This window comes from Capra hircus, chromosome 13, assembly GCF_001704415.2.
Source record: "Capra hircus breed San Clemente chromosome 13, ASM170441v1, whole genome shotgun sequence".
NCBI classification, from domain to species: Eukaryota; Metazoa; Chordata; class Mammalia; order Artiodactyla; family Bovidae; genus Capra; species Capra hircus.
In genome coordinates, this window is record NC_030820.1 from 47,834,115 (window position 1) to 47,840,517 (window position 6,403).

General features: G+C 41.2%; 1 protein-coding gene across 2 annotated transcripts in view; it reads right to left on the reverse strand.

Annotated features, from left to right (window-relative positions):
- FERMT1 (fermitin family member 1) overlaps positions 1 to 3,567 on the reverse strand; it is a 59,108-nt gene extending 55,541 nt beyond the window's left edge. The window contains exon 1 of one of the 2 annotated variants that reach the window (XM_018057377.1): positions 3,377 to 3,567. The gene's annotated coding sequence lies outside the window, so the exon portion shown is untranslated. Of the gene's footprint in view, positions 1 to 2,855; positions 3,304 to 3,376 lie in introns of those variants that run through there. The other variant, XM_018057376.1, reaches the window with a different exon arrangement.

A 6,403-nucleotide genomic window follows, 5' to 3' on the forward strand; every position in this document is an offset into this window, starting at 1 on the left:
TACAATGGAGAAAAGATAGTTTCTTCAATAAGTACTACTGGGAAAACTGGACAGTTACATGTAAAAGAATGAAATTAGAACACTCTTTAACACTATATACAAAAATTCAAAATGGATTAAAGACCTAAATGTAACCAGAAACCATAAAACTCCTAGAAGAAACCATAGACAGAACACCCTTTGACATAAATGGTAGCAACATTTTTTTTGGTATCTGTCTCCTAAAGCAAATGAGATAAAAGCAAAAATAAACAAATGGGACCTAATTAGACTTAAAAGCTTTTGTACAGCAAAGGAAGCTGTAAACAAAATGAAAGGACAACATATAGAATGGGAGAAAATATTTGTAGAAGATGTGACAGACAAGGGATTGATTTCTAAAACATACCAACAGCTTATACAGCTCAATTTAAAAAAACCCTACCCACTCAAAAAATGGGCAGAAGACTTAAATAAACATCTCTCCAAAGAAGACATATAGATGGCCAAGAGGCACAAGAAAGATGCTCAACATCGTTAATCACCAGAAAAGTGCAAATTAAAACCACAGTGAGATACAGTCTCATACCTGTCACAATGGTGATGATCAAAAAGACTAGAAATAACAAACGTTGGTGAGGACATGGAGAAAAGGGAACCTTCAATACTTGTTGGTGAAAATGTAAATTGGTGTAGCCAGTGTGGAAAACAGTATGGAGGTTTTTCAAAAAACTAAAAATAGAGCTATCATATGACCCAGCAATTACATTCCTGATATATATCAAAAAACAAACAAACAAAATAACAAAACAAATAATCCCCCCAAAACACCAATTTGAAAATATACAAAATATACATATTGTAAAGATATTATTTACAATGGCCAAAATATGAAGCAGCTTAAGTGTCCATCAACATATGAGTGGATAAATATGTGGAATAGGATATTATTCAACCATAAAAAAGAATGACATTTTGCCATTTCCAACAACATGGAAGGACTTGGAAGATATTATGCTAAGTGAAAAAAGGCAGACAGACAAATACTGTATGATAACACTTATATGTGGAATCTAAAATAATAAACTACTGAATATAACAAAAAGGAAACATATAGATAGAGAACACATATATAGAGAAAAACTAGTGGTTACCAGTGGGGAGAGGGAAGGATGGAGGGGCAAAATAGGGGAAATTAAGAGCTACAAACTATTATGTATAAAATAACCTTTATAGCTTATAGGATATATTGTATAACACAGAGAATATAGCCAATATTTTATAAGTATAAATGAGGTATAGCCTTTAAAATTGTGAATCACTGTTGTACATCTGTAACTTATAATGCTGTACATCAACTATATTTCATTTAAAAGTTAAAAAAATTATACAAAGCAATAATTAAAGCACCAGTGTCACTGTTCACATTCGTAAGCAAAAGAGAATCACAAGATAAATGCTGCAAATCTGAACAGGCTTAGAACAGATTTCATTTGTTCCACGCAACTTCAAGAGTTCAGAGGCGACTAAAGGATCCTAATGTTTGCACCTCCCAATGCACAGAGGAACATACAAGACTTCTTGGATGGGCAGTGTCATGCAGTGATTATATTGGGCCTAACCACCTCACTGTCATCTTCAGCCTCAGGCCTTATTTATTGTGTACATCATTCAGAATGATGTACTCTGGGATAACTACTATCCTTGTGTTATCTCCATCCTCTCAGCAATCCCATTTAGAAATGAGGAAACACAGTCTCAGAAAAGCTAGGTAATTTATCAAAAGTCACACAGCAAGTTAGATCAATTCAGGTTCTAACTCCAAACTCTCAACCAGCACTCTGGGACATATTCTTGATAATATTACAAAGTTAATATGAAATACAACACTTAAAACTACGTGCTAAATTCTCAGTACCTTCACCAAACATTTTAACTAACATAAATCTTTCCCATTTAGGACACAATAAAGATACCTCTTTCACTGTCAAATTCTTAACATGGTATTGAAGTATTTGACTTTAGGATCCTTACAGCTTTTTTAATGCTATGCTTTGAGGCTTTGTTATTTAAAATGTTTTGTACATGAAGAAAATAACCTTACTTTTAAAATGACTCCTCACTGCTTGTTTTGGGAGCAATTAGACAGGATTTTTCTTTACCTAACCTGGGCAATAAGGTATTTCTCATTTGAAAAACAGGCAATAGGTGGTGATTCCCTTACAACGAAATTCAGGCTAAAATTAGACAATCTGGTTTCCCCACATTCCACTCCTATCTTTTCTGCGCCTTTCTTTTCGAGAGTGAACTTCTGCAGCAAGCTGTTGCTTGTTGAGGAAAGCCTCAAGCTTCGGCTGGGAAAGTAGACCTAGGGTGTTAAAGATCAGAACAAGAAGCAAAGCGCACCAGCACACCTGCCTTCCCTGGGGAAACCAAGTGGCCCACTTCCGGCGGTCCTTTATAGAAAACTCAGTCAAGACAGACAGACACAGGCAGAGACAGAGGGGGAAATAGACCGAATGCTCCCTCTGGAAGAACAGAGAGTGAGTGGGTCCGAAGGCCACTGGCCTGCCTTTTGCCAAGTATGCAGGGAGGGTCCCAGGGCCCAGGGGAATGTGGTGGGTGGGTAGAAACCCCTCCCCACCCGTAAGGTCAGCACCGCTGCTGGACTGAGAGTTTATTTTGCGCAGCCAGATGCTCAAGGTCGGAGAAGGTGGTCACAAGCTGATCACGAGATTTTTAATTCAACAGCTATTTATGTGCAGGAAGCCGCAGAGGGGCAGGAGCGGGGGTCTGGGGAACCAGCGGTGCCCATCGCAGCCTCCCTTCCCCGCCAGTCTCCATTCCCCGCCGGGGCCCAGCTCCTGGGCACTCACTTCCTTTCTCAAGCCTGCGGCGTGGGTCTCGCGGCCGGGCACGTGTGCCGCTGCCCTCCTGGAGACGCGGGCAGAGGCCACCCAGGGCGAGCTGGGGGCGCGCGGTGGCGGCGGCTGCTCCGCGAGGCTCTGCGGGCGAGTGCTGCGCGCGGACCTGCCGCCTAGACTGGCGCCCGCCCCCGCCGACTGATCTCCGCCCCGCGCGGCCCTCCGGGCACAGCCGGCCAGCGCGGCGGGCAGGCGGCAGCACGACTAGCCCCAGCCTGCCAGGTCCCGCTGCCCGGGGAGGGGGTGCTCTGCAGACTTTACGGACAAACGGTGGTCGCTGGGCTGCAGCGCGACAGGACAGCAGGGAGAACCGGGGCGGATGCTCAGACCCACGCCCCTCTTGAGACCTCTCATCCTGCCCACCCTCCTCTAGACCGCCTCTCGTTTCCCGGTTCCCCGAGGCCCGCCCGGGACTAGCCTGGTGATTAAGGTCCTGCTACTTTCCCCGCCCTCCGGGTGTACTTGTCACTCACATCCCGGGTGCGTCCACTTCCTCCGAGTCCTGGCTCTAGGCAAGAACAACCGCCTCCGCTCTAGAGAGCCCGGAGGACCTGTGGTTGCCAGCTGGAAGAAACAAAAGTGGTTCATCTCTGAGTAACAGGGTGGTGTAAACCTCTGAGAAGGGCGAGGCGCCCCAAACACGCACGTTGGAAGATCCCCGGGAAACCTAAGGCCGCTCCCCTCGCTGAAGTCTGGGTGGCTCACCTCAGACTCACCACCCAGCCCCACCGCTCACCTTCCTGTCGGATTCACTTCCGAAGGAAGCAGGAAGGGTGGGTGACCTTGGGCAATGGGCACACCTCTCCAAACCTTTCGTTGAGTATTTACTGCGCACCAGGCCTGAGTCTGAGCTTTGAGGATATAAAACAGGAAATTATAGTTTTCTCATTTGTAAAATGGGTAAAGGGATGGGATTCTCACCGCCAGAATTTCAGTCCATAGAGGAGTTTCATGCAGTAATACAGTCTTCAGCGATTTTCATCAAGTACATAAAGCTTCCCATAACATATTTAATTTAAAATGTTGCAAAAATTAGAAGCGGAATCCTTGTTTTTGCTTGGCATTACCATATTCAGCCATTATTATGGTTCTGAAAGTACTTTACATTTAATTTTAAAAGGCCAGTTGAACAAACATCAGCAAATATGGGGTTTTAGAATTAAAATGATTAACAATTTGAAACTGAATTTGTAGTTTGTCAGCTATAGGAATGTAGTTTGTCAACTATAGGAACCAACTGTCATCTGGTTCCACTTTCTTGCATACCTAATGCCAACTGAGCAAATATGCACTTATTTGGAGTAGAGATTGTCTAAGACTTGCTTTCTGGAGACTGTGCATGACTGATTAGACTATAGACTGTCTTCAGGATGTTGGAAACGATCATAAAGTAGTGATGGCTTTCTCTACACCAAATTGGTTTTCCATTTTAGTTGAACATAACTGGATTGCGTTAAAGAATTTAACTGGTTTTAAGCTTTCTGCTTGGCCTAAATTCCTTTTTAAGCTTTTCATTGAAGTATACTTTTATATGCAAGAACACAAATCAAAAATATATAGCTGATGAATTTTCACATGGTGGACACATCTGTGAAATGAACATCCAGATGAAGAAACAGGATATTGCCAGTCCTCAGAAGCCCCTTAATCTCACCTTTTAGTTTTTAATACTACCAGCACTCACCAAGAATAGCCATTATCCTGACTTCAAATCCTTAAATGGGTTTTTGCTGATATCTGTACCATATATAAATGGAATTGGATGATATATACTATTTTGTGTCTAGTTTCTTTTGTTTAGCATTGCTTTTGAGTTTCATCTATATTGAATGTCTTAGGTTTTTTTTTAGTACTTGCTTATTATTGTGATAGAGGTTCAATTCATCCTCTAAGGTTCTGCTTTACAAGTGTATTAAAAAGTATATTTTTGGACTTCAAAATTTCATAATATATTAACAAGCAATGCTTGCTTGAATTCCTCTTGAAAACAAGCAGAATCACCACTTTGAGTCTGTTATTTAATCCATACATGTTCATCAAGCAATGAATAAGGTTATTTATTCATTCATCCATGGTATTACTGTGAGCTAGACACTGAAACAAGTGCTAAAAATACTCAGATTAGGCACAGACTTTATCTTCAGATCTTAAGGAATATGGAGGAGTGGTGTGTACCTCTCCTAGGTGTGTGGCATGGTGGGGAGCTTTAGAAAAGGCTTCAGAGATGGGTTTGAGATGAAATTGGAAGTTTGATAGTTGCCTATAATAACCTGTAGTCTTTAGAAAACAGTTTTAAGGTATATTTTTTAGTTAGTAGATAGTTATTGTGCTTCAGGAGGTATATTTCCTGATCTCAAAAATTTCCAGGTTCACAGTGCAAATATAACAATAACTATTATCAGATACTTATAATACTGCAGAGCTGTCCTGAGAATCATTACCTTCAACAGGTAAGTTAGTCAGGTCTGCATTATCATGTGGAATATAAATGTATAACAGAAAAGAACAAACCTAAAATATACAGGATAGCCCATTTTCAAGGCTCTTCCTCTCCTTTAAAGATATAACATTTTTCACTCATATAGAGACAAAAAGTTGTAGAACCTTTTTGGTATATAGGAACCTTTTTGGTGTACAGGAACCTTGTTGGATATTTACAGAAACATGGTGACCTGACTTACTTGGACAGCTGCAAGCACAAAGAATTCTAGTACCAAGAAGTTTGAAACAACCAGACACGTCCCTTCTCTTTGGGGATAAAAGAAGCCTGAATTCTAATGCTGGGAAGATGGTTCTTTGGATTGCTAGTCCATCATCTTCTTAACATGCTGACGTTCCAAATAAAGTTGCTATTCTTTGTCCCAACAGCTCGTCTCTTGATTTATTGGCCTGTTGCGTGGCCAGTGGTTTGAGCTCAGACTTGGTAACAAGTACACTGGAGTGGATGATTGATGTGGCCATGTTCTTATTCACTGAACAGAAAAGGGAAATAAACCAGTAGAGGGCCTTTGACCATCCTAACTACTTTAACTTGTTAGACACAAATGACCTTCTTCTGCTAATATGTTTTCACTTCTACCAGATGAGCCCTCACAGTTTAAAGAATTCTATATGCTTGACTTAGAGAAAATGAGAAAACTGCTAGAAAGAGAAAAAAGGGAATTTTTTTCCTGATTGTTGGTTTTATTTGAGAAAACAAGCCGTTATCGAATGTAAATTTCTGTATTGCACATTCAGCTCATAAATGTGTCACAAGTCTGGCAACTAAGAAATGGCAACAGTCACTGAAAATGTATTTTTGTTTTTACTGAGTCCTTGAGACTCGGTAGCTGTGTTCATGTTTGTGTTCTATTTAACGCAAAAAAATCACAATGTGCCTATTGCAGCTACACCCTCCTTTCCAGTTGAGTGGGTAATAAGTACTTTCTATGCTCAGGCAAGTTCTAAAATGTTCTCCCTGAGTGGGCAGAGAGCTATGTCCTGGTCTGTGGACAGGTACC